This window comes from Callithrix jacchus, chromosome 21 (genome assembly GCF_049354715.1).
Source record: "Callithrix jacchus isolate 240 chromosome 21, calJac240_pri, whole genome shotgun sequence".
Lineage (NCBI taxonomy): Eukaryota > Metazoa > Chordata > Mammalia > Primates > Cebidae > Callithrix > Callithrix jacchus.
The window spans coordinates 3,646,669-3,673,524 of record NC_133522.1 but is presented as its reverse complement, the minus strand read 5'-3'; the positions used below and the strand labels follow the sequence as shown (position 1 = coordinate 3,673,524).

The following is a 26,856-nucleotide window of genomic DNA, read 5'->3' as shown; positions in this document are numbered from 1 at the left end:
CAAAGAACTAAAATCATATCCACAATTCAATCCAGCAATCCCACCACTGAGTATTTATCCAAAGGAAAATAAATGATTATTTTAAAAAAGATATCTGGGTACTCATATGTTTATTGCAGCACTATTCACAATAGTAAACATATGGAATCAACCTAACATAGCATATACACACACACACACACACACACACACGTGTGAGTATATATGTATGGAATAATATATATAATATAAATATATGTATATACACACACACCAAATATGGAATATATATAATATAAATATATATATATATATACACACACACACACACACACACACAGAAAATAATGTAATAGAGTACTATTCAGCCATAAAAAAATAAAATTTTTTTTCTTTTGTGAATATGCTTTCCTGGATAGAAATAATGTGCCAAACATACATTGTACCTTTACTTCATGTTCCCACATAGTGAATTACTAATAATTTAATATTAAATATATTTGATTTATTTTGAGTGCCATTTTAGATTACAATAGGTATTAAAGACTACAAATAAATGTTCATTATTTCTTTCTTAGATTCCTTTGCTAATATCCTTTGTTAAAGGTCTTCTGTGTTCTACTAATTAACTGCTAAGATTGAGTTCAGGTGTGAAAATTACAGGCGGTTAATTTTAGACTCCCTTGAGTCTTTTATTTGAAATTCATTACTATCCTGTCTGGTCAGGGATTTATTTTGCTCCAGGGAGAAAAGTCTCATCTCAGTTACCTGTTGCTAAAAATATTTGGTGTCTTAGGTTATCATCCTTCCTGTGGAAAGTATTGTCCTTTCTTTTGTAAAAGGCAATCTACTGCAAAAACTTCTTTTAATTTTTACTGACTCTTTTGTCAGATTTTAAATTACAAGTGGGGAGACAGAATTGTTAACCAAGTTGCCTTCCTCCAACTATGCTAGCAACATGCAATGAGTAATATCAAATTATTTTCCAATGCAAAATTTGAGAAAAACCACTTTAAGTGGAAAAAGCTGTACTTATTTTCACATTCATTTTCAATTTTTATGTCAATATTTTTTAACTGATTGTAAATCATAATAACACAAAGAAAGATCTAGCAAGTTAAAAACTGGATCATATATAAAATTGACAGCACCTCAACTAAGTAAAAATCTTACTTCTTATTCTTATGAGATCAACCAAAACCAAGGATACGTTTACCTATATTTGCCTTATGCATAATCAATACTGCTGTAAAGTAACATCAGGAGCCCATGCACTAAAAGAATCTTGATCTTAAAATAAAAACAGCAATTTAGGAGACAGTCGCTAGTGACGTTAGCTTAGTTGTGGTTAAGTGAAAACGGGTTTGAAATTTCAAAGTAACTATCAAACAAACAAATCATGCACTAGGGTTTGAAATTTCAAAGTAAACTATCAAATAAACAAACAAATCAAGATGAACAGCTGGAATGAAGTCACCAAACTGGAAGTAAAATGGCAGAGCGACAGAGAAGGCTGCAGTTAGTTTTGTGAGGTCATTTTCACAACACCAGAAGTCAAAATTAGGAATTGAGAAGGGATTTTAGATGTACAGCCCCTAAAATTTCTGTCTTCCACTCTTAGTATTTAGCAGAACGTAACTGCCTGAATGGTTGATTTTAAAGCAAACTAGAGAGAGAGTTTCAGCTAAAAGGAGAGGGCATCAGGCTGTTATACGCCTTATCAATTTCTCTGATAGAAGGAATTCAGCATCTAGCCTCTTAGTTGAAAATTCATTTTTGCATAGATAGCCTATTTGTCTTCCTAGAATACCAACCGTGGAGAATCAGAATGTCTGTTTGACAGCAGAGTGTGGCTAGCATACCTATTTTCTACTCAAAACGCCCTTCCCACCAACCAAAGATAGATTGACATTGAATCGCATCAGGAAGTCTTGGAAGAGCAAGGACACCAAAACTCATCTTGAAATGCGTTCTTTTTTGTTTCTGATAAAAGCTACTTGATTGGTCTATATAAAGGATTATAAGCAAGATTTAGTTTCTTTGGGTGAAAAATACACGCAGTCCCTATTTTAATGGAGTAAATAATACAAATTTAAAACTTCAGTACTGTTTTCTTAGTTTTGTTAATAGCTTTCTATCGTTTTACCCAATTTTTTCACTTTGAAAACTGATTTGGGGGAAAAGTGTGTTCTAACTGTTATAAGCAATTATTTCCAGGACACGAAGAAGTAAAACAAAATGAGCTATAGAGAGTTCAAAGGGCACATTCTTTATTTCGTTATAGAAAACATTAAAAACGAACGAAATGCAACGATTGATGTTAACTCAGAACCCCCAATGTACAGATGTTGAACGTTTTCTGAAGTAATTAGTTCCCTGGGGACCAAAGAAGGAAACGAAATCCTGATTTCCTAATGTATGATGGTACGTGTGGTGGGGAGGGGACGGTTTCCTGAAGCAGTCAATGTTTCTAATGTCATTCTTTCTGAGAAGAGGGCATGTTAAGGCAAGTCTAGGAAAATAATCTTCACACTAAAGTGGGATTTTTCAGACTGCACTGTTCACAGCGTCAGAAGCGGGATGATTAGCAGCATCCACGGTCACCGCTCCCCGGATGCTGGGAGCCCTTTGTCCCAAATTACTACAGCCCAGAGGTTTCTCAGGCCTTGCTAAATTCCCCCTGGGGAGCAAAACTGCAACCTATTGAGAAGCGATGGGGAGAAAGTATCAAGCGGTAGTTTTCTCTTGGGGGGCTTTACAGGCTCAGGACCTAGGCTCCCAGGATTGCTTTTGCGAGAACATTGAAATGTGGGAGGAAGAAGCTGAACAACAGGAATGGGTTTGGGCGTGCGGACTTGGGAAACAGACACGAAGGTGGCAGTCATGATTGCTACTCTAGACTGTACTACTCGGGTTTTCTCGGATCCACTGTGGATGGGAGTGTAACGTGCTGTGACCCTTTATGACGACACCAGGACCCATTGGAACAGAGCAGCTTCGCTTCCAGACTGTTCACACTTTCTCTTTCCTCCTTTCTCCCCGGTCTCAGGATGTAGCTTTGAGACAAACCACACATGTATTTCCCTTTGTCTCGAAATACAGCCTCCCTAGGTGGTTTTTTTTTTTTTTTTGAGACGGAGTTTCGCTCTTGTTACCCAGGCTGGAGTGCAATGGAGCGACCTCGGCTCACCGCAACCTCCGCCTCCTGGGTTCAGGCAATTCTCCTGCCTCAGTCTCCTGAGTAGCTGGGACCACAGGCGCGCGCCACCATGCCCAGCTAATTTTTTGTATGTTTAGTAGAGACGGGGTTTCACCATGTTGACCAGGATGGTCTTGATCTCTTGACCTCTTGATCCATCCGCCTCGGCCTCCCTAGGTGTTTTAAAACTTCACTCCATTCCTTTTCCCACCTTGGGCTTCCATGCCTTATGCACATTTATTTACTCAGATGCTTGGAGGCTCACACTGTGCTCACTTATCTGGTCATGTATTTCCTTAGAAGCTTCAGGGGCCAAAGCCTGACATGAACCAGACACCTGTAGAATTCTCTCCCTGGTAGAAGATTACTTCAAAGCCAGAGTTCCCCTCTGGCTGGAGACCGGCTGCAAAATTGACTGCAGTTGATTTGTAACCTGGTTGGGCCCAAGATGGTGCAGTCCCTTCACCAGACGGAACAATAATTCAAGATAAGCCATAGGAACAAGACACATTGCCAGCAACTGCTAGCCCCCTTGCCTCTCCTGTATTCCAAGCCCTTCTCCTTAAACCCCTGCCCCCTCTCCAGAAATTGGAAAGTGGAAATTTTTGGAAAGGATTCCAGTGATATTATCCTTTGCTGACAACAGATTTAAAAATTCAGTTTTTTTAAATCATACCTTGTTTTTGTTACTTTGGTTTCTTTCACAAGCAGTGAGCAGCCGGATTATCTATCTTTCAGTTACACAATTCTAATCATAGATACTTATCCTGAAAAATGCAAACTTTTATCTTCACAAAGTTTGCAAAATTGTTCACAACAATTCTAATTATAATAAAAACTAGAAACATTCCAGGTGCTCATCTACAGAAGAATTAATAAACAAATAATTATATATATGTGTACATATATATATATATAAACACATATATATATATTATACACACACTAAAAATAATAAATATTCAACATGAAGGAAGATCGATCTATGGAAATCCACAGGACATGCATGAATGTTGAAAAGTCTTACACTGATTGAAAAAGCTCTATGGAAGGGACTATATCGTGCATGCTTTCACTCATTTGAAATTCTAGAACAGGCAAAGCTAATACGTGGTAGAGAAAAATCAGATGGTGGTTGCCTCTAGGATAAGGACTGACTGCAAAGGAAAATGAGGTAGCTTCCTGGGGTGATGGTGATGTTTCATATGTGATTGGAGGTTAAGATTTTGTTCATCAAACTATCTAGTTATTTCATCATATGTTTAAAATAAGAGAAAGAGGCATGTGCAAATACTGATTTCTAATAGAGGTATGCACAATGAAGTATTTTGCATAACATGTACTGATATACATGCAAAAAAAATACAACAAAATAAATTAACTAATAGAGATAAATAGATGTATAACTAGATGGTAAGTCAAGATCAGAATACAACAGTAAAAATCTAGGTGTGGCAGTTCTAGTTCAGAGACCCTTCATATGATGTCCTCAGAGTTGTCACTCAATCACCTTGATTCTCAGTTCTTAAAACTATTAAATTAAAATAACTTTTTAAAAAGAGTCACTATGAGTATTTGAAGCATATATACTCAGCACATCATTAAGTGATCAATGTGCTTTATTGAACCTAAATTGCATTCTTTTTTAGAAAGGTATACATATACCTTGCTTCCTGGATTTGAGCTGGAGTGATTACTTTAAGTATTATAATTATATGATTTTTTTTGTATAGAATTGAGGAAAAACTGTACATTCTATTTTTTTTTCTGCACTCATCCAAAAAATCAAGGCAAAATTTCACTGGATAGTTAGCCTTTTCCTACTTCGTTGTGTGTTTTTCCTTACTATTTGTAATTCTCTCTTTTATTTTACCAATTATAGTTTCTCCCTCGGCTTGTCTCTTTGCACTAGGAAATTTATTTTTAACTAATTGTTTCTAGAGTTATGCTTACTAGGGAAGAAGACTATTTAATGGGGCTCCATTAACATGAATAACTTTAAAAAATGACTTACTTGTTACTTCTTAAAAACCATCAATATGGAAATAATTATTTTTGCTTTTCTTAGCATGGAAATGACGATGCTGTGTGGTCACTGAAGAGAGCAGAAGCACTGGTTATCAGAGGACTACCTTCTAATTACAAATCTCAAATGATGCCTAGACCAGTGTCTTGTACACAAAATGTGATGCTGTACTCTCTGCATAATAAAAATGGATATTAAAATAGCAAATATAATCAGAAATAAACATTGTAAGAAATGTGGATGGTGTATATAAGGGTTTGTATGAAATGCTGCTGGGGCATGTAGAAGAACATCTGAATAGAAAGTGTTAACATCATAATGATTTCTCTTCTGCTATGTTGTTCTATGAGTTATCATGTGTCTAATATAAATAATTGAGGCTGGGTGTGGTGGTTCACGGGTTCACACATGTAATCCTAGCACTTTGGGAGGCCAAGGCTGGCAGATCACTTGAGGTCAGTAGTTCAAGACCAGCCTGGCCAACATGGTGAAACCCCATCTCTACTAAAAATACAAAAATTAGACAGGTGTTGAACGCCTGTAGTCCCAGCTACTTGGGAGGCTGATGTAGGAGAATACCTTAAACATGGAGGTGGAGGTTGCAGTGAGCCGAGATCATGCCACACTGCATTGCTGCCTAGGTGACAAAACAAGACTTCATCTCAACAAAAAAACAAACAACAACAACAGAAACAACTGAATTGGGGAAGTAGGGACGGAAGTTAATTACAAAATTCATGTGAAAAATTTAAAAAAATAGGAGAAAAAAAGACCTTTCTGAAAAGAAAGTGGTAGTAACAAGGGCATCACCAAATACTAAACTACCAATTCGTGATGATATTTTTATATGGCACAGGAATACTGAAAAATGTCAATAAAAAGTCTGAAATCAGTCTCAAAAGTATTAAAAACAATGTATACTTAAAATCATGGCATTAATGTCAGGAAAATATACATAATTCTATAAAATTCAGGTAGAAATAGAAATACAAAAAATAGTAATGCTGGATACGTACAACAGATCTTACTTAAAAAGTCAGAATGAAGAAAATACTTTAAACTCAAAAATGTCATAAAAATGTTTGGAAAAATTGAGATATTTTCTTTATTTTCTCAACTGTATAATACTTCTCTGCATTTGACCCAAATTCAAAGCCTTTCAAAACTATAAAATAAGACTTCAAAATATTAAAAGATTTTAGAAGACAACCCTACAATGTCAAAATTAAAGTAATACAATAAAAAATAAAATACTTGAAACTCCTAGAGAAAAGACTCTTATCCTTGTATAATAAATTAGGTAAATGTGTTTGCAGAATTACTCAGTGAGGAAAAGATAAAGCATCTCAATAAAAAATTGTCCAAAGGAAATTGGCAAATGTTTTAAGGAAAAAGACATAAAGTCTTAAACATTTGATTTTTTGTAATCTAAGAGAAATAATACAAATTGAAATTTTAGTATTTATTTAGAGTGGAATGAGTATTTTTTAAAATTTTTCATTCCATGAACAATTGTAATTTGTGTACTCTGTTTATAACTACGTATCATGTCACCATAATTTTGAATTAATGTGAATTAAATATTAGATTCTTGCATAAGTGTATTCTCCCATTTCACATTATGGTTGTAACACTTGTATTCTAATGTCAGCCTCAAAATAAGTGGGTAGTTTTTGGGTCATTGTTTCCTTCATTCTTCCCCCTGGGAGTGGGGTGTTCTCTCCCATCCATTTGACTTCAGGTGGTAGAATGGTAGAAATGAGGAAGCTAGCAGGAACTTGAAAAGTCTTGTTCTATTGTTGCTCTTGCTTCTTCAAAAATGAAAACATGCCCAGGTAGCTAGCCAAAAGATGAGAGACAAGGCCATTCTAGACCAGCCAAACAGAATGAGTTCTTTTACATAAAATGCCACACTTATGATAACCATCTTATAGAATATTTTTTTATATGACATTTATTGGAGATATATCATGTATAATTAATTGCATATATTTAAATTATATAATTAACAATTTTTGGTACAATTTTGTAAATTATAAAGTTATAATTTAAAGTGTAATTCTTTGGATACATATAGATATATCTTTATTTTTCTTGCCTTTAAGGATTGCTGAATTTCCTGGATGTGTTGGTTTATAATTTTTATTTAAAACTTTATTGAAATACACTTTCTTGCCTATCAGAATGAGGCTCAAAACCTAAAATGTTCTACTGTTGGGTGGTAGGACTGTAAATGTGTAAGATCTATTAAAACAATTTGATAATAACTTTCAATATCAAAAATACATCCATCCTTTGAGACAGAAATTCAAATTCTTGGAATTTGTGCTACAGATAAACCAGTATATGTAAAATAATCATGCATAAGATATTGATTGCAGCATTGCTTTAAATATAAAAATCTAACTGTAAGGGTTATTGCCAAGTTTAAAATGAGGAAACTGAGGCCGGAAAAGAACAATTAAATGCCAATTTATTCAGCTCTCAGGCGAGGTTCTATGGTCCAGGAAAGGGGCCAGAGAAATTGCTACTGAGTCCTCTCAGATGTGGGGGGTTTTATAGGGAGTGAAGGCATTTGATTGGCTGTGGAGAAACAGGACGTGGATGGGGCGAGCTGCTATTGGTAGGTAGGCGGGATTTCTGGTGAGCGGACTAGGTGCCGAGTGCAGAGTTTAGTGTTGAGTGCAGATTCTGGTGCCGAGTGCAGAGTTTAGTGTTGAGTGCAGATTCTGGTGCCCAGTGCAGAGTTTAGTGTTGAGTGCAGATTCTGGGGCGGAGCGCAGAGTTTAGTGTTGAGTGCAGATTCTGGGGCAGAGTGCAGAGGTGGGCGTGTATTGAGTGCAGATTCTGGGGCGGAGTGCAGAGGTGGGCGTGTATTGAGTGCAGATTCTGGGGTGGAGTGCAGAGTTTAGTGTTGAGTGCAGATTCTGGGGCGGAGCGCAGAGTTTAGTGTTGAGTGCAGATTCTGGGGCGGAGCGCAGAGTTTAGTGTTGAGTGCAGATTCTGGGGCAGAGTGCAGAGGTGGGCGTGTATTGAGTGCAGATTCTGGGGCGGAGTGCAGAGGTGGGCGTGTATTGAGTGCAGATTCTGGGGTGGAGTGCAGAGTTTAGTGTTGAGTGCAGATTCTGGGGCGGAGTGCAGAGGTGGACGTGTGTTGAGTGCAGATTCTGGTGACGTAGTTTTCAGGCGTGGAGAGGGATGGGCGTGTCTGAGCTCCCGGAGAGGCACCCGGCCTTACACTAACCCCTTCTTAAAAGCTGATTACAGCAGAATAGTGGTTACCAGAAGCTGTAGGGAGTGAAGATGGGGATACATGGTCGAAGGATACAAAATTTGGGTGGACAGGAGGAGTAAGTTCAAGAGATCTGTTGCATATTATGGTGACTACACTTGGAGAAAATGTATTGTGGACTTGACTGGTAAGAGAGTAGGTTTTGTGGTCTCAACTTAGAATACAAAAGGAAAAGTATGTAAGATAATGCATATGTTAATTAACCTCATTTAGACATTCCACAATGTATACATATCTCAAAACATTATACACACCGTAGGTATATACAAGTAAATACAAGTTAAATAAGTGATAGTGTATCTATAAAATGGAGCACCACGAAGTTCCTAGTGAGGTAACTTTGTATCTATGATTATGAAATACTGTAAGTGAAGGGGAAAAAAGAATGCGGAACAGGGTATAGTTTGTTCTGCAATGTGTGTGAATATATTTCTGTTGATAAAAGAGCTCCTCAACTGCATGACTTTAGAAGCATCATTTACATCATAATACATGTAAATGATGTCCCTGGATTGTGCAGTGCTGAGTTTGTGCTGCCATCTATTCAGAGATAGAATCTCTCTGAAAGGGTACACAAAAGTTGGTATCAAAAGTTGCCTCTGGGAAGGGAACTACGTAGCTTGGGGAATAAATGGAAAGAAGATTTATTTTCTATACTTCCTTTTTGTAGACTTTTAATTTTGTGCTATGAATATTAATACCTATTTTAAAAATGAGCAAACATAAATCTTAAAAATTAATACTAAGGTTTCGGTATGCAGAGAAACCTATTAGCTAAGAAAACCTGACTCTGCTTTAAGGAAACAGTTGTAACTCACCACTAAATTCGTTTTAGTTGGTTCTATTTGACACTAGAGTACCTTATATTTTTCCCTTGAACACAAGCATGCTGTTTGTGTCCTATTTCTGAGTACAAAGTGCCACTTTGATCTAGAAAGTCACTTCAGGGGTCACCATATTAGGTAAGCAGTATTTCCTTCAAGTTTCATAACCGATTATTTATAGTATTTGTAGTTCAATTTTAGGAAAAACATATAGGAGAATTGCTAGTGACCTCCGCTTGGGTCTTGCTTCAGAGGTAATTTTCTTTGCTTTACTGCTGACCTGAGAATCCAGATTCCTTTTTAAAGACGTGATATATTTTCTTCAAAAAATGCTATGAAGTTTATCTGCAGTCTTGTTTTTGAAGGTTTGTGGAAAAACGAACTTAATAACTTTGAAACCAACTGACTTTCTTTAACAGCACAAAAGATATAGCCCAAGATTAACGGCCTGTTCTATTACCTGTAGAAGTCTCAGCTCTTTTGTTTATATAAACACATTCCCTTAAAAACTGGCATTTTCATGATGAAGATAAAGCTGTTTTTCTTTCCCTTTTACTGTACGATACTTGCTTCTCTAGCTTTGTTAACAGCAAACTACATTGCTGTGAGGGGGAGGGAAGGACCAATAACTTACAATCAACTCTGTCACTTACAGACTTATTCCCAGTGCCGTGATACACCACAGAACGTTCTGTGTCATCTGTGCAAGAGCATCAAGCAGTGATGAATGCAGAGGCAGGATCAAAACACAAAGGGATGTTCTGTTCTAAAAGAGTCCTTTACAGCATCAGGATATACAAGGCAATATCAAGGAATAAAATTAAAATATGATGAATACAGAGAACCAAGTTTATCTGAAAAGCAATATGAAGGAAAGAGGCTTTATTCCAGCGAACAGTTTGCAAACAGATGCAGCCTTCAGAGTACAGTGAAGGTGTGTTTTAGAGAACAAAGGGAGGGTTTAGGTTTTAAAGCAATCGTTCTTACACAGGTTCCCAATCAGGTTTGTTTATGCAACGGAAATAATCCAACTTATTTAGTTGCGATTGATCAACACAGATGGGTCCTGTTTGGTCAATACGGTGAGCTCTGATTGGTTGGTTCTGAACAGCTCTGATTGGTTGGTTCAGGTAAATGCTAATTGGTTCAGGTAAGCTCTGACTGGTTGATTTACAAGCCCTAAACCAGAAGTCTGTCAGTGTTTCTATTAAATGATGGGGCAATAAAGCAGAAACTGGTTGGCTTGATTATAGAAAGGGCAGTCCTCTGATACTTTTCCAACAACTTTCTGAGAACACGGAGTATGTGACCGTTTGCTCACCCAACTCTGGCAAACTCATTCTATTTTAACTCATGACAGTTAGACATAGGAAGTCATTTTATGTGTCAGCCACATGCACACTTTAACAGTACCAAGGCCAAGATAACAGAGAAAAAAAAATGATTAAACATAAACAAATTATTTTTGAATTGCAAAATTGTGTACAACAAAAGATAAGCACAGCACTGTGCATATGTAGAAAGAGTCATCATGCACAGCATTGCGTATCATAAAGCAGGTGAATAAATGAACAAATTTTTATTTTATGAAAATAAAAATTTTAAGGCTATTTTCTCTAATAAAACACACACACACACACACACACACACACACATATAAATTTATTTTTGAGGTAAAGTTTTGCTCATCTCCAAGGCTGCAGTGCAATGGCATGATCTCGGCTTACCACAACTTCTCCCTCCTGGGTTCAAGTGATTCTTCTGCCTCAGCCTCCTGATTAGCTGGGATTACAGGCATGCGCCAACGCCCTGGCTATTGTTGTATTTTTAGTACAGACAGGGTTTTTCCATGTTGGTCAGGCTGGTCTCAAACTCCTGACCTCAGTTGACCTGCCTGCCTCAGCTTCCCAAAGTGCAAAATTTATATTTTTAAGTGGATATCAGGTGGAATTGAGTGGTATTCTAGTCCAGGGTTTTATTTTTTAATTTTTTATGACATAGATCTGATTTTAATATCTATGTTGAGCTAAAGATGGTTTATCTCTGATCACATATAAGAGATTAGGTTTACATATACTTGTGTAAATGTAAGAGACTACACGATAATGCCATATTCCATGTGTACATTAATTTTTTCATGCATTCACTTAGTTACTACTGAGTGGTGTGCGTATGTGCCTTTGTATGCATAGCGTGTAGTGAGTGTTACGTTTAAGACATTTCTAATGGAATGCCAGTGTGTTAGGTAGAAAATACAGGCAAAAACTAAAGCAAAACAGCTGCCTACTCATGAATCCTGTACCCATTTGTGTGAGATTTTTTAATGGGGTGCTTAAATTTCTTGTATATTACACCTTTGCTTTCCTCATAGATTGTGGATGTTACAAATCTTTTTCCAGTTTATTATCCAGCCAATAACATACTATTATCAGAGTGTCCTTTATTGAGCATAAATCTTTAATTTTGATGTTATAAATCCATCATTTGTCCAGTATAGGACTTACATATGAAAACTTGAGATATAAAATTTTAGATGTGATGGCATAAAAAAATTAAACACAAATTAGTTTTTGTCACTAGACAAGTGAAGTATAAAGTGGTATTTGCCTACAATTAAATACTATGTAGTACAGTGAACTAATTAATTGATTTATTTAATGTAATACAGATAGACTTCATAGCATTGGTCTGAGTATTAAAAATAGAAACTATGAAGATACTTAATATGATAGAATTTATGTAAATTAAACATATATATAAAAATCACATTTTTATTAATGACATATATGTATTATGTTTTATACATATAAATATATAAATAAAAATAAATATGTATATATGTATATATTTCTATTTTAATAAATATAAATATATAAATAAATAATTAATAAATATTTTAAATTTAAAAGGAGAGAATATTCTTGACTCTTTTAGGAACTCTTTTTAGTATATTAAATAAATGTATAGTACATTCCAGTAAGGCTGAAAGGAGGTAAGAAGGTGAGGACAATGGTAGTGTCAATTAAGTGTGGTTGAAAAGTACTGAAATAAAACAGCACAATGTTCTTTCCTCATACCAGCTGCTGATGATTCTTTGACATGACTCAAAGGAAAAACAGTTGATCACCAAAAAACTGGCATCTAAACATTAAAACAGATATGGAATATGGCTCCAGGCTAGAGTTATACTTTAATAGCACTGGTAGAAGACAGAGATGAGTGATTATATATTTCAGGTAGAAAAGGATGAGTGGCATTTCTAACCACACACATGTTTTTACATATATCTTGTTGACAAATGCTTATTGAGCACCCAATATGGTCTAAGACTCAACAGAAAACAGAATAGCTAAGATCTCTGCTCTTGTGACAAGTTGCAGTGAATAAACACATAATGAAATTCAATTGCCCATAGAGAACACATTACATAAAGAATAAAAGTAGTGCAAAAGAAGAGTGATTGCCTGGTTTCTTTAAACTGGACAGAGGGAAGATTCTAAGGAAGTGACATTGACAAGAGGGAGCCCACCATGGAGATGAAGGGAGGATCATTCAGGGCAAAATAAGTAGAAAGGACCTTGGCACATTTGAAAATCTGAAAAAGCTATAAAGCCTAGTGAACCAGGACAATGAAAGACGAACAAGGGTTCAGAGAGCTAGAGAGTGGGAAAGCACATGGGTTTTATTTGCCAGGATAGGGAATTTGGAGCTTAACCTAAGTGTGACTGAGAATTACTGAACGTGATTAAGCAGAGAAGTGAGATGATCATTTGGTTTACATCTGTAAAAGTTAATACTGCTGCTGTGTTGAGAATGGATTGTACAAGGACACAAGTGATATTAGGAACATAAACAGAAACTGCAAGTAGAAGAGAGGATGTAGGAAGAGAGGACCCAGCTTCCCTTAACATTTTTAGCCAACTTCCCAGAAGTCCTACCTAATAGCTTCTATTAGTAGTTTGTTTCCCTAGAACTAACTTGCAGGGCCAAGTCTAACTCTAAGAGAGACTAGAGTGTAACACTTTTTATTTAACAATCAACATTCTGAAAAGGAAAAAAAAATAAGGTATACTGTAACTATGTAACTAAGGAAGATGAGAAAACACATAACAGGAAACAATTTCGTGTCTGTCACAGAGATATTTTAGTTTGGGAAACACGGTTTGGGGGCTATAGGGATAAGTTCTAGAGCATGACTCTGGGAAACGGATTGCAACTGTATTACCCAAATAGAAAAGAGACAATTTTGTCGACATTTAAGTACACTGCCTGTTCTATCTTTTAACTTATTACTAATGCTGCTTTGTGCAGCAAATCAGGATTGTCTAGAAAATGTTTTCCAACTCTACCATATAGTATATATTTCTTTTCTACTTTGTTTCTTTCTCACTGTGTCCCCACACAGAGTCATATATCAGCAAACCTGAAATAGGGCCTAGTGTGCTGCTGAGAAGTGACATATTCTCTGTAAGAATAAAGCATTGAATACACCATGGAATATTACGCAGCCATAAAAAGGATGAATTCATGTGCTTTGCAGGGACATGGATAAAGCTGGAAACCATCATTCTCAGCAAACTGACACAAGAACACAAAACCAAACAGCACATGTTCTCACTCATAAGTGGGTGTTGAACAATGAGAACACATGGACACAGGGAGGGAAACATCACATACCGGGGCCTGTTGGAGCATGGGGGCTAAAGGAGGGATAGCAGGGCTTGGGGGATAGGAGATGGACAGCATTAGGAGCTAATGTAGATGCCTAGAACTAAGTTGCAGGGCCAAGTCTAACTTAAAAGAGATGGGTGCAGCAAACCACCATGACACATGTGTACCTATGTAACAAACCTGCATGTTCTGTACATGTATCCCAGACCTTAAGGTAAAATTAAAAAATAAATAAAATGCACATTACTAATATTTATAATATAAAAATAAACAATAAAGCATTGAAGCTAACATTAGGCAATAGAGAAGTAAGGATATTATGTTTGGACGCCAGGCAACTGAATTCCAGTCAAAGTTGTCGCTAAACAGCTGTGTGACTATTAACATTCACTCTCCAAGCTTCAGCAAAATCAAGTCTACCACAGAGTGTTTGTTCTTGGAATTGGTGCATTTAAGACCACATTAGGATGGGAGTAAGAAGGTGGATAGAAAGGAGACAACAGGAAAGGTGAATCCTAGCCCTCCTGATCAGAGGCACCTAATTCGCACTGCTCTTATGTGATTCAAACAATGGATGTTTTCATTCAAGTAAAACATCTAACAGCATCAATTTGCAAGTCCCCATGATCAAGACATTCTATGATCCTATGGTTTTTCAGCAGGTACTTAATTTCCAAGTTTGTGTTTAATTGTAGGGGAAGAATATGGCCCAGCAAGTTCCATCATTAGGGAGGCAGATATGTAGTAACTACATAGAAATAGCAAAAACTAAAAGATAATGTAAATAAAACACCCACAGTTATAAGAATTTTATATAGAAATAACATTATAGTAATGAAATAATTTTTTTTACCAACTAAAAGCATTTTTTTATTCAAATCTCATTTTATGTTTAATTATTTCAAATACAGTTTGCATTTAAAATGTATTATTTTCTTAGATAGATATCAAAGCATATGTGAACCTCACAAACACTAGATATTTTTATTTCAAAAACTAACTGATTAACTTTATTATTAAGAACACATCTTATTTAACATAAATTGTGTGTTTCCTTAAACACTAAAACATGTATGATTCTCATGCAAATGCCGAGAAAATTGTAGGGACTATTAAGTCTCTTTGCTTTTTATTTGAAGATCTTTCTGTTTTGCATAAACTGAATTTGTAAGTGGTGATAATCTGGTAAACAACAGAATACAGACTCGGTAAAAACTCTAAGCAGGTTTTGGGTCCAGCTGGTATTCTTAAATTTTTTATGATGCAACATAATATAGAGCCATCTAAATTCACACTTCAGGTAAAACAATAAGTTTGAGGACCTTCAAGAGAATTAATTTTTCTACCAAATCACAAAATGTAAGACCTCGTCAAATAATTCTGGCCCTAGAGAACAAAGGGAATTACAAATTTCAAAGTATTACATCTGCCAGCTTACTCTTAGTATTTCTTTCTTGTTGGTAGTGAAGAAAACAAAAAATACTGAAAGCATCTTTAAATTTCCTTCTACCTTTCATCACACTTGTATAATTCTTATTCAGGGTCTAAAATGAAGAGTAAACAATGATTAAAGAAGAAGTGCTCTATATATTTAAGAGAGAAAATGTTGAATTATAGTCTCATAGTACTGGCAGAAGTACTAAAAACTGCATTTCTATTGGGGCTGATATTTAGAGTGATTTTAACATTTTATTGAGTAATACATATAAAGCATTAGCTGACGTAGTTTACATATGTTGTCATTTCCTTTAGTAACCAAAACAGCCACATAATTCAGGAATTTCATATACCTAAATATGTCATGTATCTTATGTTGCAAACATCAAATCAGACATTTCTAGTAAGAAACTTTTCATATACGATCTTGTTTTCAGTGATCAAGAATATACAAATGTCTTAAATAGATCTATAGAAAGATAAATCAATTTATATGTTTATAAAACTTCTAATGTTAAAAAAACAGCTCCAGATTTTATCTTATGAAGCATTTCGTATCCTGGATTTTACACAAAAATTACAGACTGTAGAAAACGATGCAGTAACATTATATGCATTTTTAATATTAATAATCTGAGATTGGGTAATTCATAAGATGCCCCAATTTACACTCAAGATGACAAGTATTACTGGAGCAGCTCCTCTAATTCCAGATTCAGTACTTATTCCGCCACATGGCATCTACAAATTACAGTAGAAATGTCTACATTTCAGGTGATGCTCAATGAGATACTCTTAAAAAGTGATTTGCATTGATATATATTCATCTCCTCTTAAAAATGTATTTTTCCCATCCTGTCTCTCTCTCTGTCTTTCTCTCTCTGTCTCTTTCTCTTTTTGCATTATTCTATTGGCTGAGATGAGATGTCTGTTTACCCAACGTCACGTGGAAGCCATCCTGAAAAAAGAATAAGCATGTTGTCACTCTATCAAAGGCTGCCACATCTTTTAGAAAATAAAATAAAATATACATTGTAACTAAAACTTACCAAACAAAACACATTTAAAGAATGTGAGTGTACAGACTAGTAAATGAATCCAACTATTTTGTTCACTTAGTAATCACTATTAGTAATATTTCCTCAGTCAAATCCTTCAGTTATCATTATAAACTATATTATTATAATTGTTATACTATGTTATAAAATATCTAAATATATATTAAACAAATCTCAAAAATTAATTTTGTTGAAAATTTAGAAATGTTTGAATTACTATGTACAGTTCATTTTTCAAAAGGATTAATTAATATTAAATGCATAGACATTTGGGATTTTTTTATTGAGAACTTTGAGTAAAAGCACTTTAATTATCTAAATGTTTAAAACACCTTTAGAATGTTATTAATAATATAATGCATATATAGTTAAATAAATATAAATGAATATTATGGATATTGTATGTTTTATTAATCAATTTTCTACTGAGTACATGTTTTAAAATGGTTGCATTGCATTTACTAATTTTAATAATTCCAGTAATCGATTCATAGTCAATGATCCATTGAAATATATTCTAGAGGGACTATATTTGCATATTAAGACAATATATGCATTTCATAAAGTGGTTCTATATATACTAACTTATATATCTTAAGTGCTAAAATCAATCATCTAAACCATTAAATGTATTTGTGGGAGGGAGACTACCAGAGTTTTACACCTTACTCTATCACAAATCCCACCGTGTATTTAAGTATGCTTTTAGTGTGTTAGCATTTATTTATCTTTTTTTTCCAAAATGGAAAGTTATAGAAAATTATTTAAAATGTTCTACACTATTCTGTGATTCTAAGAAGCAGTTCCTTATGTATGTCTGCATAGAAGTTGGATTTACATTGACAACTCACTCACTTCAGAATGATAGGCCTTCATGAAGCATGCCAAAACTTTTAATATTTTGCCATCTACATACTAATCTAATGGTTCAGTGGCCCTGTTCTTATCCATCATCCTTACTAAAAGTTCATTTACGAATTATATTGATATGTCATTTAAAAAATTATCAATATCTCTACTTGAGAGCTAGGTACACAAACATTTAATATTTATAATTTTTCTGGCACTCATAATAAAAATGTTTCTGTAATAGAAAAAAATAGTTTTATAAGACTATAGGGCAATAAATAATAGAAAATATTATTACAAATTTCAGTAAGTATAAAATATTACTAAATGCATCTGCAAAATGTAACCCAGAGAAATGCTATTTATTTACAATTTTATGAAATCCTCCTCTGTGCTTTGCAGTAAAAACTTATCTTTGAATCATATACTACCATACTGTGCAATTATTTTAAAGTACATCTACACTTCAAATATTTTCATATTTTTCAATTTATCTAAAAATATGTAGAGAAACATTGGGGATTTAAAAATAATTTTTATAATTTCAAATACAATGTCAGATGTCTCCTCAGCTGAAATAAATACTAATGAAAGGACATTCTATTTTATCTCACTTCTGACATTTAGACAATGAAAGGTATGAAGAAAACTGAATAATGGTATAGAAACCCATTTGGATACCTACTTTAAATTCAGTTTGTTAGAAATAACATATGGCCAGCAGCTCAAAAACATTATTTTTCAATTTCTCTCTAGCATGCATATGTGAACATTTGAAAGGCAAATACCATAGTTCTAAAACCTAAGCCTTGTTTCAATCACTTATGCAATGTGTAGGATTTTGATATAATTGTATGAAATGTAAAATTGGTTAAATTCACATACCAGGTTGGTTTCATAGAGCGGGACTGACAAACTCAAAGATGGTAGGAAGACCCTTTATCCTTCCCATGCCACATTTGGTTTGATTATTTTGATGGTTAATAATAGGTATAAACTTGTCTGGCTTGAGGGATGCCTAGATGGCTAGTGGAATATTGTTTCTGGGTGTGTCTGTGAGGGTGTTGCCAGAGGACACTGACATTTGAGTCATCAGACCGGGAGAGGAAGACCTGCAGTCAATGTGAGTGGACACCACCTAATTGGCTACCAGCACGACTGGAAAATATCAAGTGAATCAAGAGGGATAAGCTTACTTGCTGGGGTTTCTGACTCTTTGTTTCTCCCCTTGCTGGACACTTGCTTCCTCTTCTCCTGTCGTTGGACGTCAGACTCCAGGTTATTTGACCTTTGCACCCAGTGACCTGCATCAGCTTTCGGGGGCTGTTGGGCCTCTGGCCACAGACTGAAGGCTGCACTGCTGGCCTCCCTGGTTTCAAGGCTTTCTAACATGGACTGAGCCACCACTAGCTTTGCTCTTTCTTCAGCCTATCTGGGGGCTTTGTCATCTAATCCTGTGTGCCAATCTTCCCTAATAAACTCATATATATATATATATTATATATATATTAAACTCAATAATATATTATATATATATTAAACTCATATATATAATATATATATAAAACTCATATATATACTATATATAATATGTATATTCCATATATATATAATGGAATATATGGAATATATATGTGAATGATATATTCTATATGTATATATCATATGCATTATATATATATTCTATTGGTTTTGTTCTTCTGAAGAACCTTAACACAGTTTATTAGTAGTGATAAATTGTGGGTTACAGCTGTCCAGAATTGCAACATCTTTATCAATCAGAAAACTAATTACATTTCCATTTTCTTCCTAATATTTTTCAAAAAAACAATTGGGTATTCTGCCATATGCAGGTTTCAGCATGAGCCATGAATACAGTAGAAGGCGAGAAATTGTCTAAGAATAGAAGCCACTTCGTTGTAGGGACTCTGAGGGGTACTTCGCAATTGTTGAAGGTGGGGGATATCCATTTGTTTAGCCCATCTGAAATCCAGGCTAGAAGGAAGGAGATGATTCCCTCACATTCTAGAACCTCCATGTTTTAATAGTCTTTCTAAACAATGGGGTGTATGCCAAGAACTAAGAAAATTGACCAGGTATCACTTAAAAACTTGCTTTTAGAGTCAGAATTTTAAAAACATAAAAATGAGTATAACTTCAGCTCTGACAACAACAAAAGAGCTGGACCATCAAGCAGCATATCAAAAGTCAAAATTACAACATCACGTGCCTTTATTGCTGGGATGCAAGGCTGGCTTACCATACACAAATCGATAAATGTAATTCACCACATAAACAGAATTAAAAACTAAAACCATATGATCATCTCAATAGATGCAGAAAAAGCTTTCAATAAAATTTGACATTTCTTCATTATAATAACCTTCAACAAACCGAGCATCAAAATAATAAGAGCCATCTGTGACAAACCCACCGCCAACATCATACTGAATGGGCAAAAGCTGGAATCACGCCCCTTGAGAACTGGAACAAGACAAGGATACTCAGTCACCACGTCTATTCAACATAGTCCTGTAAGTCATATCCAGAACAACCAGGCATGACAAGTAACTAAAAGAAGTCAAACTACCCATCTTCACTGAAGACATGATATGAGAAAAGCCTAAAGACTTCCAGAAGACTACTAGAACTGATCAACAATTTTAGTAAAGTTTCAGGATGCAAAATCAATGTACAAAAATCAGCAGCATTTCTATACACCAATAATATCTAGGCTGAGAGTTACATTGAAAGCACATTCCGATTTACAATAGCCACAAAGAAAAGGAAATTCCTAGGAATATAGCTAATCAAGTGTGGCCAAATTGCGGATGATGGGCTCAGGTCTATACCGGATTGGATGTGTTTTTCCAGGACCTTGGTCCCTCAATCACCCAAGAATGGGGGAGAGGACCCCGCTGGGAGCAGTGAGCTGGTTTAAGTAAATATTGGACCCCAAAGAGTATTGCAGAAAGTGATTTATTTCGGCAGAGAGAGAGAGAAAAAGGAGAAAGAAATAGAGAGAGAGAGAGAGAGAGAGAAAGAGAGAGAGAGAGCTCTCACACTGTTGTGAGAGGGGATCCAGAAATGGAGTCTGCCCAGATGTGAGAGAAGAGGACTTTTAACCTAGGAGTTATTCCTGCCCTATTCTCGTTTTCCGCCCTGTGAAAGGAATTCTTTAAACTTCCACTGGAGTGATTGATCTTTAATTTCTGACTTTTGGTTTGTTGTTCGGCCCAGAGTCCTTCCATAGCTTTTTGAGGGCTTTCTAGACAAAGAAAGCTCAGCTGGGCAGTCTATCGTCCTGTGTGCATGAAAATTAAAGATCTCTAAGCTCATGGATGGAGACGTGAAAGAAGGCAGGTCGGACATGTCGCTGGGAAGTTCTTGCCTTTGAAACAACGTCCCTTGTGGCCCCCAGGACAGAATACATTTCCTCACAAGGAGGTGAAAGATCTCCACAAGGAGAGCTAAAAAAACATTGCTGAGAGAAATCAGAGAGGACACAAATAAATGAAAAACTTCCCGTGCTTATGCAATGAAACAATCAGTTATTTTAAAATAGCCATATTGCCCAAAACAATGGACAGATTCACTGCTATTCAAGCTACAAACGTTATTCTTCAAAGAATTATGAAAAAAAAAAAAACGATTCTAAAGTCCATATGGAACAAAAAAGTAAAAATAGCCCAAATAGCCAAAGCAATCCTAAGCAAAGAAAAAAAAAATCTACGGGCATCACCATCCTCAACTTCAGACTATAGTATAACGTTAAAGAAACCAAAATAGCATGGTACTAGTACATAAACAGACACATAGACCAATGGAACAGAGTAGAAAACTAATAAATAAAGCTGCACAATTATAACCATCTGATCTTTGATAAGGATAAGAAAGAAACAAGCATTACAAAAGTACTCTCTGTTTAGTTAGTGCTGCTGGGATAACTGGCCAGCCATACGCAGAAGAATGAAGCTAGAGCGTTATCCTTCGCTATATGCAAAAGTTAATTAAAGATGGCTTCAAAATTTAAATGTGAGTCTCAATCTGTAAAAATTCTAGAAGAAAATGACCAAAATATCCTTATCAGAATTGGCCTTGCCCAAGAATTTCTGGTCAAGTCCCAAAAGCAATTGCAACAAAACCAAAAATTGACAAGTGGAACCTAATTAAAGGACTTCTGCACAGCATAAGGAATGATCAACAGAGTAGACAGACAACCTACTGAGTGAGAGAAGGTACACATCACACACTACAACCCAACAACAGTCTAATGTTTAGAAAGTGTAAGCAATATAAACAAATCAAGAAGCAAAGAGTAAATACATTAAAAATGGGCAAAGGACAAAAACAAACACTTCTTAAACAAAGACATACAACATGAATAAAATGCTCCGCATCACTAATTGACAGAAAAATGCAAGCGAAGCCGCAGTGAGATTCTGCCTCATATTAGTCAGAATGGCTATTACTATAAAGTCAAAAAAAAAAAAAAAAAGATGTTGGTGAGGCTGTAGAGAAAAGGGAACACTTATACTCTGTTGGTGGAAGTGTAAATTGGTTCAGCTACTGTGGAAAGCAGTTTGGAGATTCATCAAAAAACTTAAAATAGAGCAAAAACATAGAATTGCTCTTTGACACAGCAATCTCCTAACTGAGTATATACTCAAAGGACAAGGGAACATAATACCAAAAAGATATATGCACTCGGATGTCCATTGCCACAGTGATCACAATAGCAAAGACATGTAAACAACCTCCATGCCCATGAACAGTGCATTGGATAAAAAAAAAAAATGTGACCTATGTACATGATTAAATACATGTTCACCCTGTATCTTAAGTAAAAGTTGAAAAAATATATAAAGTAAAATTAAATTAAAATTAAAAACTGGGCAAACTAAAAATTCACAGCTTTTTTTTACGCATCAAAAATTAAGGTCTCAAGAAAAATCACTGTACAAAATCCAAGCGCAGATCATAACTTGCTAGAAGAAAGAAATAATTCGTGAAGCCAAAATTTAGGGTAATAAGAGAATATAGAAGTCCTAGAGACCAGAAATATAAGGGAAATGTTTCCACATTTGCAGGCTCTTACTCATAAACTTCATTAGTCAGGAGCCCTGGGAACACACTCCGGGTGGTGGTGGCCTCCAGGAGGAGAAGAGTAATAACTGCTGAAAGGTATTAGATCCTTGTCTTCCATGGAGTAAAAGCCTTAAACTGACTGAAAAATAGGACAGAAACATTAACAGAAACAAATATTACGGACAAACATCCTTCATTAAGAAATGCAAAAATAGCATCAACAGAATATTAGCACATAGAATTCAGAAATATGTAAAAGCAGTATCACCACAGTGGATGAATCAAGGCATTTTCAACATTCAGAAATAGATTAACTATTATGATAAAAACTTAAGAAAAATGATAGTTTTCTCATTGATGAATATAATGTATCATCTACTTACAACAAAATAAAACGATAATAATAATAGTTACATGTTGAATTCTTTTTCTCTCTCATGTGGTAAAAGGTAAAAATGTTTTTCCTTTAAAACTCCTGTGAGGCCAGGCGCGGTGGCTGACGCCTGTAATCCCAGCACTTTGGGAGGCCGAGGCGGATGGATCACGAGGTCAAGAGATCGAGACCATCCTGGTCATCATGGTGAAACCCCGTCTCCACTAAAAATACAAAAAATTAGCTGGGCATGGTGGCGCGTGCCTGTAATCCCAGCTACTCGGGAGGCTGAGGCAGGAGAATTGCCTGAACCCAGGAGGCGGAGGTTGCAGTGAGCCGAGATCGCGCCATTACTGAAATCCTAGCCAGCGCAGTAAGCCCAAAACAAAAACAAAACAAATACAAAGAGAGAAAGAGACGGAGGAAAGGAAGAAGGAAGGAAGGGAGGGAGGGAGGGAAGGAGGAAACAGAGGGAGGGAGGATGAGAGGGAGGGAGGAAGGAGAAGAGGAAGGGAGGGAGGGAGGGAAATGAGTATGTACAAACTTATCAAATTGTTTTACATAAAATATGCACAGTTTTTAATATCAATTATACCTCAGTAAAGCTTTTGAAAAATAAAGAAAATGACTGGAAAATAAATCAGTAAGTTAAATACAATAAAGTAAGATTAACTATGTAAAATTATCTGATATTTCTATGTTGGGGCTCAGAAAACAAAACTCCCCAACATGAAGGCCTCAGAAGCAGACTGAGAAGCAAAAGTATTTGACCTTCTCCTGCCTTTCTTTCTTTTAGTCCCATTGTTTATTAAAGGTAGCCATAGAAACTAGAATCTCTCCCTTCCCTAAGGCAGGTCATAGAAACCAGAACCCTTTTTTGTCCAAAAACAGCCAAAAGACCTAAAAATATTACTTTAACATTCCCTCCATCCTCTCTGAGTGAAAGTTAAAAGCAAAGAAAGTATTTGACCTACTTTGATTGTAGGTCATAAGACTCCCATTCCAGAAAGGATCTTGCCCTATACCCAGAAGGAAGAAATACATGCTTACAGAGGCCAAGAAGAATCAGGCCTTGATGGGTTTCTCCACTCACTCTATTAGCATTAGATCATAACCTGTGTGTCCAATCATATTTCTACATGGCTGCCCGTATTTTATGGAATCTAGGCATAAGAATAGGCAATTTCCCATATATGTGTATATTAAATATATCTGAATGCCTTTCTCCTAGTTACCTACCTTCTCTACAAGTTTATTTTTCAGCACATCTTCAGAGGGACAAAAGTAAAGCTCTTCCTAGGCCTCCATGACGTAGTACTTTTTTAATATAAAAATAAATAAACATTGGGAAAGAAATGTCTCATGGTTTCTATTAGCAGATTACATAATCACCTACATAGCAAATAGCAACAGAAATATTAAAAATATTTCAGATTTAACAAGCAGCTTAAAGGAGGTTGCAGGAAACAATGATAATACACAAAAGCTCATTTTATTTTCATCTCCTAGAAATAAGCACGGAATTTGAAATTAAAGATAATATCAATTATAACACAAAAAGGGAAATTTTAATATAAGTTATAGGTATAAGGTAAAATAATTCCTAGATCCTTATGTTGAAAGTCATATGACATCAGACATAATTATACATACATGTATATGTGTATTACATACATAAAGGAGGGTACAAGGGCTGAAGACTGGAGACTATAGTAGGACCATGTGTGTCTCAAAAAGGTGATACTGAATTAGTCTCCACAGTCAAAAACCAGACATGTTTCATCTATAAGTTACTAACTTTGAAGCAAAGGTGGTTGTAGACCATTTATCTCTTTAGATATGCTAATTATGTAATTTTCTGGAAAGGAGATGCCACACTAAGTAGAACAGAGAGGGGAAAAATCTCAATTGATGTGTATTACAGAAATACTCATGAAAGCAGCAGCGTGACTGAATTTGTCTGGAGTTGATTAATTTTTTTCCTCAGGTGAAATGAGCACTCAATACATTAAGTTAAATTATCAAAAGTAGTTTATACTGTCTATACCTGGGTGCAGAAAAATCAGCCTTATGAAAAAGTCATACATATTATCCTAGTCATATCTGTGTCCAAAAACTCCATAAATTTGAAAATTAAAATGTTTGAAAGTATTAATCAGTATAGAGAGTAATGTTAAAAAGAATAGAGTATAGTGATTTTTGTACAAATATACCTATTGGAATTTAAGAGTTATCTAGGAAATCAAGGTGGCATCTGTCGTTAAATTTTTAGCATAAATAAAGAAACTAAATAACGGCTTTAAATCCCGAGGAAGGTTTCTCGCACTCTTTACGGAAATATCTGAAAACTGAGCAAAGACGTTTAACTGGCTCGTGGTTCCAACGCAGGAACAGTGCGGAACAAACCTCTCCAACACCGAACTGAGAAAGGAAGCGGCTTTGTATCCAGCCGGGAGCTGCGGGAGGCTAAGGCCCTGTCCGCAGAGCTCTCCGAGAAGCAGGATCTTTTCCTTTTTAAGGGCTTACAACTCTAACGGGGGAGCAGAGATGAAACCGGGCTGTGGGGCGTTGGCTGGATGTTTGGCCTCATAGCCTTTGACGTTACTGATTTGCTAGTTCACGTGCAGCGTGAGTGGGAACAGGCAGGGGAAGGGGCTTGCAGAACCAAGATAAAACCGGTAAATGATTATCCGGCAGAGGTGTTTCCAGGAGGGGACCTGGGTTGTGCAAACGTGGAGGACGTGACCCAGTACCGGGCTCTTCGCAACTCTTTCAAGGCTTACAGATAGCAGAGGAACTGGGAACTGAAAGGGAGTCACTTTCCCAGTGCTTGGGCTTCTTTATGGCCTGGTCAGAGGTGTCAGCAAGTTGCCTGAGCACAGATTCAAGCTCTTTGGTATTTTGTCTCTTTTTATCTTTCTTCTCATCCAAAGGGAGGAGGCGGAGGCCTGTAAGGAGGGAGATGGGGAGGGGGCCTCCCCTCTCAGTCCCGTTGGTTGTAGAGAAAGTTTAGCCACTTCTGCTTCTGGGGTGGCCTCAGGAAGCTTAGAATCCTGGCGAAAGGTGAAGGGAAGGAAGCACAACTTACATGGCTGGAACAGGAGGAAGGGAGAGAGAGGGGAGGTGTCGCCCAATTTTAACAACCAGACCTAAAGAGAACTCAGTATCGCGAAAACACCTCCAAGGGGGAAATGCTGTTAAATCATGAGAAACTGGCCCCATGATTCAACCACCGCCCACTAGCCACACCTCCGCCATTGGGAATTACATTTCAACATGAGATTTGGGTGAGAACACAAGATTCAGACTGTGTCACAGCTCAACCATTCAGATAACTCAATGTGAAAGGGCTTTCTAAAAAATCAGCAAAATGCACTTTCATTTTACTTCAGGGAAATAAGAAATCTGGTCTTTCCTCAGTGTAGAAGCAGATGCTAATGGAGGGCTAGCAGTGCATGTACGAGAGGGGTTATGGTGCTGACAAGTTTGTGTCTTACAAATATCTCACAAGGAAACAGGTCCCACGGCCATAAGAAGGTGACTCTTGCTCAACTGCTTTACCTGAATAATTGTTGTATACCTACCCAGAGGATGGGAGAGAGGTTTGCTGGAAGAGTTCCTGCATTTAGACATCCCTTCTCATGCCCTGCACCTGCTACATGACACCATCTGTGCCATGGAGACCTGCTCAAGGGACGCTCCGTTGGGGAATGAGTGGAAATCAGAGACGTTCCTTCTTCAAAGAGCTCCAGAGAGTGGAGGTCGTTTCTACTTTAGGAAAAGAAAGTCTTTCCACTCTACTTTTCTGTCTCATTGTAACAGAAGTGACCACAACACGTCAACTTTATGCTTTAGAGGGACATTGTGAGATTGTATTATTGTCATTGTCATTGTTTTTATGTTCTCTACACAGAGTAAGAATGAACTATGTGGTACCATCTTCGACATCCATGAGAAAACCAATTTGTCCAGTTCCGCCAGTGATGAGGATAGTTAAGCTTTTCTATTCAGAGACCAAGTATGAGTATTTGCACATTTGGACAAAATTAAGGCCACATTT

The 26,856-nt window shown here is 36.1% G+C and overlaps 1 long non-coding RNA gene across 1 annotated transcript; it reads right to left on the bottom strand.

The window, feature by feature from the left end:
• Positions 1-17,527: 17,527 nt before the first annotated feature.
• Positions 17,528-24,114, bottom strand: LOC144580637 (uncharacterized). The gene is made up of 3 exons (XR_013530562.1): positions 24,036-24,114; positions 22,434-22,558; positions 17,528-17,570 (listed from the first exon to the last, which is right to left on the bottom strand). It is a non-coding gene; the product is annotated as an uncharacterized LOC144580637 (long non-coding RNA).
• Between the last annotated feature and the right edge of the window lie 2,742 nt (positions 24,115-26,856).